Here is an 11,452-nt window from a genome sequence, read left to right on the forward strand (position 1 = left end):
CCCCTTTTTTCTCTGTAGAGCATTGCTAATAGATTTAGTCACTAGTAGTGGTTTCTACATAAGTGATTTCCTTGAGGACAGTCAACGTTTAACATGTTATACATTAAAATAATAAAATAAAATGATAAACTCATGGCTATAATATAGATCTTAAACATTTGTGTCTATAATGTTTGTTACAATCCTGTTCCAAAGCTCATTCAAGTCAATGGAAAGACTCTCTTGGACTACAGTGGACTTTAGATCAGGTCATAGAAGAATAATAATCAATCTTTAGCTAAAATATAGTTTAATTCAACAATGCATTCACCACTTGCATCCAAATCTCTATTTGTGACTGATAGTCACAGGATATACAATCTAGTAATGATAACTACCTGATCAATATGTATTGCAACACTTTTTAGTAACAGCTGTAGCATTTTCTGGCATATGGCATGCCTCTCAGGAATGTGAAAGGCATGGGGGAGAAGGACAAGATCTGGGATACCAGGGAGGGTTTTGTCTACATTTTCTCCTTATATGGTCAAATGTCTCACTTTCTGTTTTCATTCAGTTATAAACTGGCCAGCATCACTTCCTTTTCCTCCTTATTTACAATTTTGTCTCATTTGGGACTTTGATAGGAACAATGGCCATTCAGGAAAGGCCTTAATGGGGCACAGCTTGACTTTGAGGATTGGTAATAAGGCTCCCTGAGGATTAATTATGAAAATCATCATCAGAACTGACTGGCTTTTTGGCAGTTTTAGCAGAAAAGCTCTGGATTGTTTGGCTGGGGAGAAAGCCCTGTGGGTGTTGAGGTGGGTTGGTGTGGGAAGCTTGCATTGACTCTACCAGAGGATTGCTGCATGTTCTCTCATTTACTGTTTTCTGTGTTTTTACTAGTCCAGTGGAGGTTTTTGAGTTAGAACCACATTTTATACACACCAATAACAGTTTTTGTCTTGTACATGTACACACAGCTGTTCACAAAATATTGGTGAATGGATACAGTCCAGTGGATATACTGATTATTCACTTATCCAGCGGGATTATACTGTACAGAGCAGCATTTAGACCTCAATTTTGTATGCAGCCAACCAAAGTATGCAATTAGCGTTATGCAACAAACCAGAACAGCAGCACATGCAATCAAAAGGTGCCGGATAACAATGACATGATTCTTATGTACTTAATAAGATAAATGCATATAATTGAATTGCATAATGTGGACTGAACCTATCATCATGTATTCTTATAGTTCTGTGGAAGAGCTCTGAATAGCACAAAAGTTTGTCTCTTTCACCTACAGAAATTGGCCCAATAAGATTATTACCTCACCCATCTTGTGTCTCTATAGTTCTGGTTGCATTATAGGTTGATCTATTCGTAATGCCTATGAAATAGTGAATGTCTATTGAAAGGTGCCTAATCGTTTCCCTTGTATGCAGTAGTGCAAGTAGAATTCATTTCTTGCTGGTACACTGCCCTCATAGGAGGGACACAAAGGGGAAGACACTAGCTAAGGGGGAGGGCTCATGACCCACCATGCCCCTCACTCTCCACGTCCTCTTCCCATGATCCATCCCTTACTTTACCTGGAGGTGGGGTTGCTTTGTCCTCCTCCCACTGAGGGGAAAGGAGGAGAATGTGGGGCCACTGGGTGACCCCACACTCGCAGCTGTACCACCCCCAGCCCAGTCCTCCAATGCAGCTGCTATACAGATCCCTGACAGGACTCGGCAGACACAACTGCATGGAGGGGCTGAGGGTGGTGAAGTCATGTCGCAGGAGTTACTGATCTTTAAAAATGATTTAGAGATCCCCAGAATGTGGAGAGGGATAAATATATTTTGCCAGTGTTAAGAATTTTTAACTGTTTCTTTAGGATATTCATCTCCTCCATACTTTGGACCAGGGCCTTGGAATTAGGCAGAGGGATCGCAGTGGTGGTGCTAGCACTTTGGGGGCCTTAAGCAGGAATGTTTTGGCGGCTCTCCCCACTCAATACTAAAGAAGGCAAGTTCCTATGAAATTAATAATAATAATAATAATAATAATAATAAAAAGCAAATGGAGGCCCCACTTTAGCTGCTTGAGGGCCCTGAGCAATTGTTTTGTCGGCTTATGCCTAGTGCCAGCTCTGTCCTGGAGACAGTGTTTTTACAGCCCCTGTGAAAAGCCACACAGATTTGGCATCACAAAAATGGCGATCGGGGCTTTTTTGCAGAAAAGCACATCTAGATTGGCATGGATGCTTTTCCGCAAAAAGTGCTTTTGCGGAAAAGCGTCCGTGCCAATCTAGACGCTCTGTTCCGAAAATGCTTTTAACAGAAAACTTTTCCGTTAAAAACATTTCCGGAAAATCATGCCACGTGTGTCTAGTGTAACTGATAATATTTAACCAGGATGGCGTGAACTTTTAAAAAATAATGCAAACATCTGACACACAATTTTCACGGCCATTTTAACCATGAAAAAAATAGTGCAATTTTTTTTTGAACAACTTAAGAATTTTCTACAATTGACTCTTGTTTCAAAAATTCAAAATTGACAAAGCTTTCAATGAAAAAAAATTGTTTTGGAAATAGTTTGCCCAATATACTTTTTAATTTGAAATACAAATCCACCTGATCTCCCAGAACAGCAAGATACCTATACCTTTTTCAAGCCTGTTCTGGATACAGTATTATTTATTTCCCTTTTACTAGACATTTGCATCTTCTAGTTATTTCCTCCTTATACACATGCGCGCACACACACACACACAGAGAGAGAGACTGACTATCTGGTAGGCTATTAAGTAGGCACATCAAAATTTGTTTATTTCATTCAAACCATGACTTTAATAGCTTTAGCTATCACAGCACTGTATTGGTTCACATCACAAAAATATATGAAATGAGACATAGCACACCAAGGTCATATCAAGGGCTCTCAGTGAGTGAAAAGGGATGCTAATATTTTCAGATTTAACATGGATAAACTAGTCAGAATCAATAGTTTGGTTCTGGATTCTAAAATGCCCTCAGTGAAAGTAATGCAACATGGATGGTCAGTGAGATGGAATTATTAAAAGATAGGGTGGAGCCAAGCTTAGCCATATGGTAAATGCCATAACCGGGGCAGACCTGTCATGGCCAGGCAAGCTGGGAAAGCAGGCGAAAAGAAATTGTCCTGAAAGAACAACATGCATCCCGCCATGAAGAAATGAGGACATAGGGCTGTGGGCAATGCAGTGTCCAGTGACTGACACTTGCACTGATGAGACACAACATTGGAAGTTGAGCTATGGCTATGCAAAGTTGATTAGGGTGGATGGGACCCTTCATCATGCCTGAAAAAATGATCACAGTGCAAAACACTCACTTCCAATATGCCTAATAAAACTATATGTTATTCATGCAAGTTAGATGCGTAATATCTATCAGCAAAATGGCTGCATCACCAGCCACATCAGACACAGGAGCTCACAATATGCTAAAACCAAAGTCCTTCCTACCAATAAAAGATGTTATAATATTCAGATGGCTACAAGCATAACAGAGCATTGAGTCTTAATATGGATATTATTTATCTTTTTGGTTGGTTCTTCACTAAGAAAATTGTCCTCAATTTTTAGTAACTTTTAAAAACATAATAATAAAATGATTTCTATTTACAGCCTTGATAAAGACTATGTCCAACAATTTTGTTCACCTGAAATTTCATCAGCTAACAGAACTAGGCCTCAATACAGCAAAAAAAGTGCTTGGTGACTTTGTTGGGATTATTCATATGGGTAGTTGCAGCACCAGGCTCTCAATCAGCAAAATTAATCAGTTATAACCAATTTTAACCCTCTTAAACATTTTCCATTTCACTTTGTGGTATTATATTACAATGCTGCATGGTAATTTAGTTGCTTCATTTTCTTTATTAATAGGCAATAATATTCTTGAATTTTTGAAAGCACAGAGACATACATAAAATGAGTACGGTAGACTCAGTCTAGTTCCTAGGGAACAGATGTCCATGTCAAAAGACAAACAAATAAAACTGGCAGTTTTGGCACCACTGATGTCTGTCTCAGCGGAGAGGCCAAGAATTGAATGTTATATCTCTGAAAATTATTGTAAATCAAATATGCCTTCATAATGAACTTCAGTGACTTTAATTGGATCAGAATAATAACAAGAAAGAAACCACAAAAAATTAAGCAAATTAGCTCAGGGAGAAAAGTCTCATGTTGAAAAGCGATGTCCAAAACTACATCCAACACTTTCATACCCAGTCTCCTGCCCAGCTCCAGCCACAACTGCTTGCAGGCAGAGGACAAGTCTTTTTGTAGATCAGTGAGCTCAAGATGGTCAAAATCTTAAAGGTGCCGTGGTCCCACACAGCTTCCATCATTCTTAAAACTTGTAAACCCCACAAACGTATTGCAGGGAGTGAATCTCTTTTTATATGGTCCCTCTAGAAGCAAGTGGAAAAGCTTGTACTTTCACAGACCATGTACTTTGTATAAAGAGTTTCAAAGATATCAATTATATATATAAAAATCATGCTTCCTGTCAATTTTTCAGAGAATATAAATTGAACTATTCATTACATATCATTTGATCCGTTTGGTATTTTTTTGGTTCAGAATCTCACATGAAAATGTTCACTATTTAATTTTCTATGCTTTTTGGCTGCTCTTTTTTACCTTAATCTGTAATTTTGGTTAAATGGTTATTTTGTGCATGAAAAATATTCAAGGCAAATGCCTGTATTTTATTTTGAAAGTCTTGTTCACTCAAAAACAGACCATCTATCATCTATTTTTGTTAGCAAACTGGAAAATTAAACCAGGTTTGATCAAAACACTTTCATTTCTTTATTGAAGTTTCAGCAAAAATGGGTTAGTTTTTGGGTCCATAATGAAATGTGTAAAACAGTGAATTTCCAGGGAGACAAGCGGGGTGAGCTAATATCTTTAATTGGACTAATTTCTGTTAAGGGAAGAGACAGACTTCACAGAGTTTGTTTTCAGGGCTGACAGACTTGTCTCTTCCATCAAAAGGAGTTGGTAAAATTAAAGATAATATCTAAACTACTTCACCTTTCTCATATCCTGTGACCAACGTGGCTACAACAACACTGCAAGCAACAATTGAATTTTCGGTCATTTTTCATTTCATTACATTTTGCATAAGGAATATTTTACCCACCTCAACGCTTCAAAAAAAATGAGGGTAACCCTAAAAATAACTGTGTGTGTGTGTGTGTGTGTGTGTGTGTGTGTGTGTGTGTGTGTGTGTGTGTGTGTGTGTAAAATAATAAGCTACAATAAGCTACAACTCAAACAACCTTAGAGAATGAAGAGATTTTCTAGGAAGTGAGAAACAATGCCATGGCAATAAAAACTTGTGCTGTGAACACCAGTAAATTGTAAGGTTTCCTTTTCCATTATGTACACCCAGAAAAAAACAAAACTATTCTTTGCTGCTTTCTTTTTCTCCATCATTTGTATGTACTTCTAAAATAAAAATAAAACTTTCCTGAATCCTCTATTCTGCTTTGAAGTTTAGGAATAACTTTCTTTGAAATGCCATTTTCATGAGTGAAATTCTTCTCCTATGTCTCTCACTTATCCATATGGATTATGCTGTGCAAGAACCAGCTGAGGGAAAGAGCCTCTATATAAATCTACCCCTAAAAACAGACAATCATTCTGACCACAGGCACCGGGACTGAAGCCGCAGCCGCGGGGGGGGTCCCGCGCCTCTGAGGCTTTGCCAGAGCAAAGCCTCAGAGGCGCGGGGAACCGCCACTGCTGCCGCTTCAGTCCCGGTGACTGTGGTCTGCTGGGGACGGTCCCCAGCAGACCACAGGCACCGGGACTGAAGCGGCAGCAGCGGCGGTTCCCCACGCTTCTGAGCCTTTGCTCTGGCAAAGCCTCAGAAGCGCGGGAACCCGCCCGGTGCCCCTGGTCTGCTGGAGATGGTCTCCAGCAGACCAGGGGCACCGGAGCAGCTTACGAACGGGGCTTTCTCGCCCCGGAGCTCGCAGGTAGCAATCCGCCACCTCGATCTCCGGGGCGAGAAAGCCCCGTTCGTAAGTGCGGATCCGACATAAGTCGGATCTGCGTAAGTCGGGGACTGCCTGTAAATGACAACATTCTCATCATCCATTACAATTCTGTTTGGCCAGCTTTCTGATGCAATTGACAAGGCAGAATCTAGAAATAACGCAAGTAAAGCCTATAATGCACTACTTCTGTAACACAAATTCCTTACCTCATGATGATTTTTACACTCCCTTCTCCCACTCAGATAGACACAGAATGGAAAATATTAAGAAAAACTTAATATTTTACTCTTGCTCAGAAATCGTTTATATCTGCATGGAACTCTGAGGCAGCAAAGAAGTTGCCTTGTTGACTCAATTCACAGCTGTTGTGAGATAACCATCTCTTTGTGTACATAGGGTATAAGTATGATATTACTCCTGAACATATTTACAGTAGGAGAGAAATTATTTTCCAGTGCTTCTGGGTTAATTAGTTTCTACTTAATTACACTTTAACATAATAATGCATATGTTCTAGCTTTTCTTTTTGCCAGTTAACACTTAGTAGCCAGTGTAATCAGGAGGTCTAAATGCTCATATTTTTATTATCTCTTAATGATCATTATTAATAACAGCAATAAACCTAGAATCATGAATTTTCTCTCCTTGTCCATAAAATGACTTTGCTACATGTAAACAAACAAATCCAGTTTGCCTTGAGCATCATTTTGCTATTCTTTCTGTTTCCTACCCAGACTCCACTACTTTGTCTAAGGAGACTTGGAGTTGCAAATAATAACAATGTATGTGTATAGGGGTTGGAGGGTGGTCATAATTTTGGAAGGACAAATCAAGGCTTTGTGACTCAGATGTGCTGTTCAGCATAGGATGAATAGATGTCCTGATTTTATAGGGATAGTCCCACTATTTGGATCTTTGGATGTTAAATTGGTACTTACTCCCCCTTGGCCCCAGTTCTGATTTTTCACACTAGCTCTCTGATCACCCCAGGTTAGGAATGGGGAAATACATAGAGAAATCTGAGCACATTGCCTGGGATGCTTGGCCTATCCTTAAACAAAACTATTTTGGTGTGTCTTTGGTAGAGATACTGTAAACTGAATTAAGAAAAGCCGGGGAAATTTCACAAGCATAGTTGGAAGGTTTATGTTTCTTATTTCTTGTTAACAGTAATGCAGTTTAGGTTATTAAGGCAGGGGAAATCCTCTCATGCTAGGATTGTCAGCTCTGACTGAAGTTATTCTGGAAGACTTCCCCCCTCACATGACACAATGTTATTTTCTTAAAATATCCTATTCAATCTCCAGGATTGCTTCAATAGTCACTAGGAGATTGGTGCTGATTCTGGGAGACTCCAGGCCAGTCCTGGAGGTTTGGCAACCCTATCTCATGCAGAGTTTTAAGTTTCTTAAAATAGGTTGAAATTATGAAACTGGTGAGTGATACATTTGTGAAATATTTTACCATTGAATATAGTATTTTCATTTTTTTGAAACTATCCTCTCCCTTATTTTAAACAGTGTTTTCTTTGTAAAATATGCCAAATGTTGGAAGCATATGCATATGTATAGTGCATGTAATGGCCAATTTCTGTCCTATGATATGTAGATACAGTGGGCAAGCTGGGGTACAAAGACATACCTTTCCTGACCTGTAGGCTGGTGATGCTAGTAACAAGCCTGTTGCTGCCTTAAGAAGGTTGGGTTGTATTTTTGTGTGGTTATTTTCTTTTCTCTTTCTGGATGTACGTTGTCATCAATGGCTGGTGCATGATGTTCTTTTTTTTTTTTAAAAGATAGGGAAGATCTTGCAAAAGTATGTACTGCTCTTTCTCTGCACTGGCATTTTTCTGCCATCTAATGGATATAGGGATGCCCCCATTTTGTACTGGTGCCAAGAAATGGATGGATGGCAAACGGATGCAAACTGTTTGAAAGGCTGATGGTGCACTGCTCAAAGTCTGCTTGACTTTGCACTGGATACACACAACCCAGCTTGATTTGAGATAATCTTTCACTGGGAATGGCATACTTTCACAGAAGTGGCAATGATGTCAAAACCTACAAAATACACAGTTTTTCTTTTTAATATTGGATAGTCCACGATGTGCATATATAATCTTCTACACATCATTAGAAAATAGATTGTCAGATCTAACATCTTATTCTCAAGCAAACCAAGTCTCATGAGGCCACATGTCTGACTAACGGATCTAAAGCTACATCATGTAGGCATATTTTTAATGGAGCCAGGGAGGTTGCAAACTAACAATGAAGTGCTTAGTGCAAGATTTCAGTTCTCAACTTTATAGCTATAACATTTTCATCTGATGCAGACCAAAGATTCTGCTGATCCTAAGGCCTGGTCTACACTAGGAGTTTACACTGAATTTAACTGCATATGGTCAATTTTCTAAATGACGAGTCCACACTACAAAGCCTGTCTCTGACCTTAAGAGACACTGAAATCAATGTTGGTTACTCCTGATTTCATGGGGAATAATACTATTCCTGACCTTGCCTGGTTGAGTTTATGATAGTGTAGATGCAGTGTTGGTGAAAGTCAAGGCTATAGACTTCCAGGAGGCATCCAACAATCCCCCAGTCTGACTACTCTGGTCAAAATTTGTGCCTCTACTGCTCTATAGGTTAATAGGAAAAGCCCCAAGAAAGTCTGAATTTCATTTCCTCTGTGGCCAGTGTTGCAAACACATTTCAGAGTGAGCAGCATACCACACTGCAGCACACGTGGCCATGATTTCTAATACTTCAATAATTTCAAATACTTCAAGACCCATGGGCTCCAGTTTGTAAAAGAGCAAAAGAGCACCAGTGTGGAGTGTCTGGGAGATCTGGGACCTCACTGAGGCATTGGGAGAGGAATCCATTCTCTCTGAGCTCCAAACCAGAAAACAAAATGAGACATTTATGCGAAGATCATAAATTGCCTGCTGGCCAAAGGATATTCCAGGGACTCCCATCAGTGCAGAGTCAAAATAAAGAAGCTGAGGCAGCCCTACCACAAGGCAAGGGAGGAGAATGGAAGGTCTGGTGCAGCACCACACACATGCCAGTTCTGCCAACAGCTGGATGTGATTGTGGGGAAGGGTGATGACCAGCTTCCCAAGCCTGACCATAGAGTCTGTCCAAGACACTCCTGGCATCAGTGTGGAGGGCAGTGTGGTGGGGAAGCAGGGGGAGGGGGAGGAGAAGGAGAATGGCCAGTCAGTGATCTGTGAGAGCCAAGAACTATTTATTATGCTGGAACCATTCCCCTCCTGCCAGGATGTCTCCCAGTTGAGCACCGACCCCAGGGAGAGCACTTCTGGTGAGTTCACAGATTTTTTCTTGCTACATGTGGGTTAAGGCAGTTGGGTGTGATATGTGGTATGCTCTGTGCCCACACTACATGGGGCTCTCACATAGGAACTCTTTTATCCTTCTCACAAGGTTTTGAGGGAGGCAGCCTTATTCTGTCCTCCACAGTAGGACACCTGCCCACTCCAAGCCACCAGTAAGTGACCTGACATCATTGAATCACAAAGCAGTGCAGCACAAGGCCAGGTTTCTGACAACATTCAGTCAGTATCCACTCCTGATAGTTCTGTGTGATTCAGAGAAGATTGATATCTCTCGTGGCAACCTGGATGAAGGAGGAGAGGAAACTATTAGCACTCTCCCTGAGAAGCTGAATGTGCTGGACACAGATCCCTTCCCAGACACCTCCTCTCAGTGCTAGGAAAGAAGCACTGTCTTGGGAAGTTGTATGTGCTGGATATCACCCTGTCTCTCTGGCATGGCCGGACCTGTCCTCCACTCCTGCCTGCAGGCTCCTGCCCTTGCAAGCCCTTTACCATGCCTGCGGGCTTCCAAACTGCATGAGTCCAGATAATTCCCTGAGAACCCTGTGTACCTTCTGGTACAGTGGCCGCTTTAAAGCAAACATTTGGCTTACACAGAACACATCTCTATCATCTTTACAGAGACCTTCACTATAACAGATTTGGGGTAGGTTTAATACAATGTATCTCCTGTAATATGTGCCCTTGTAACTTTTCATTACAGCAGGAACAGCAGCCAGGTTGCTGTGCACTTCCATGGCTCCAACATCTATCCACCTGGCACAGATCCGCAGGTAAAAATGGACAAGGGAGGATATTTTCAAGGATCAAATGGATGGCATGAATGAGGAGGAGGAGATGCGGGGCACAGCATCGGGACAGGATCACAGAATGCCAGGAGAGAAGAGCTTGCAGGGAGCTGCAGACGAGGCAACAGGACAGCATCTTTGTCTCCCTGATGACAGTGATGGAGTACCTGGCTGCATGGCTGGAGAAGGACTCCTCCCAGAACCCCATCCACCCCAAGCAAAATAACTTTCCTTTTCCCCCAGCTCTGTAGGATCCACCCCCAGGGTTCCCTGGATCCACCAGGGCTCCAGGACATGGGGCGGGGAGACTCAACCTTAATCTCCAGGACCTCAGGAGGAAAAAGGCTGTCCTTCATGTGTTTCTGACCCCTCTTTCCCCCTTTGGGTTTCCTGTTATTTTCCCTAAATAAAAGTGCATAATCTCTGAACAACAGGCTCTTTATTGCTTGTACTGCAGGGGTAGGGTGGAGGATTAAAGTTAACACAGGGAATGCTGGAGCATCATGTTGAGAGCAACGTGCATGAGTCTCAAAACTGGCCATTAATAAAACTGTCCTTCAAAGCCTCTCTGCTTTGTGCTGCCCCTGCCTGTGTTCTACTTATCATCCTGGTGCCTGGCTGCTCAAAGTCTCTAGCTAGGCGTTCTGCCTCAGCTTCCCACCCTGCCAGATAACTTCCCCCCATACTCTCACAAAACTTATGGCGCACACAACAGGCTGACACCACAAAGGGAAAGTTACATTCACTGAGGTTCAACCTAGTCATGAGATTCCTGAATCTATCCTTCAAATGTCCAAAAGCATATTCAACCACCATTCTACACTTGCTCAGCCTGCAGTTGAGACACTCCTTACTGGGGTCCAGGCGGCTGGTGTACAGCTTCTTGAGCCATGGAATCAAGGAGCAGGCTGGATCATAAAGGATTATAAATGGCATTTCTGAAGATGTGCGTGTCACCTTTCCTGACCATCTCATGTTGATGTCAGTGAAACGTCCCTTGTGTTCCTCCAGCACCTGCAGCACCATGGAGAATTACCTCTTGCAGTTTATGTACTCATTGGCAAGGTGGTCTGGGGCCAAGATGGGAACGTGCGCTCCATCTAGCGCTCTACCACAGTTAGGAAAGTCCATCATGGCAAAGCCATCTACTATAGTTTCCACATTTTCCAGAGTCACAATCCTCCATAACAGAATGGTATTGATTACCATGGCTACTTGTATAACAGCCTGCACTGTAGATTTCCCCACTCTGAATTGATTCCCAACT

General features: G+C 41.7%; 1 long non-coding RNA gene across 2 annotated transcripts in view; it reads left to right on the forward strand.

The window, feature by feature from the left end:
• LOC112545137 (uncharacterized) overlaps positions 1-10,610 on the forward strand; it is a 70,504-nt gene extending 59,894 nt beyond the window's left edge. Inside the window, exons 3-4 of one of the 2 annotated variants that reach the window (XR_012900913.1) lie at positions 9,321-9,363; positions 10,101-10,610. This is a non-coding gene — a long non-coding RNA (uncharacterized LOC112545137). The remainder of the gene's footprint in view (positions 1-9,320; positions 9,364-10,100) is intronic. The other variant, XR_012900912.1, reaches the window with a different exon arrangement.
• Positions 10,611-11,452: the final 842 nt, after the last annotated feature.

The sequence above is a fragment of the Pelodiscus sinensis genome, chromosome 2 (assembly GCF_049634645.1).
Source record: "Pelodiscus sinensis isolate JC-2024 chromosome 2, ASM4963464v1, whole genome shotgun sequence".
NCBI lineage: Eukaryota > Metazoa > Chordata > Testudines > Trionychidae > Pelodiscus > Pelodiscus sinensis.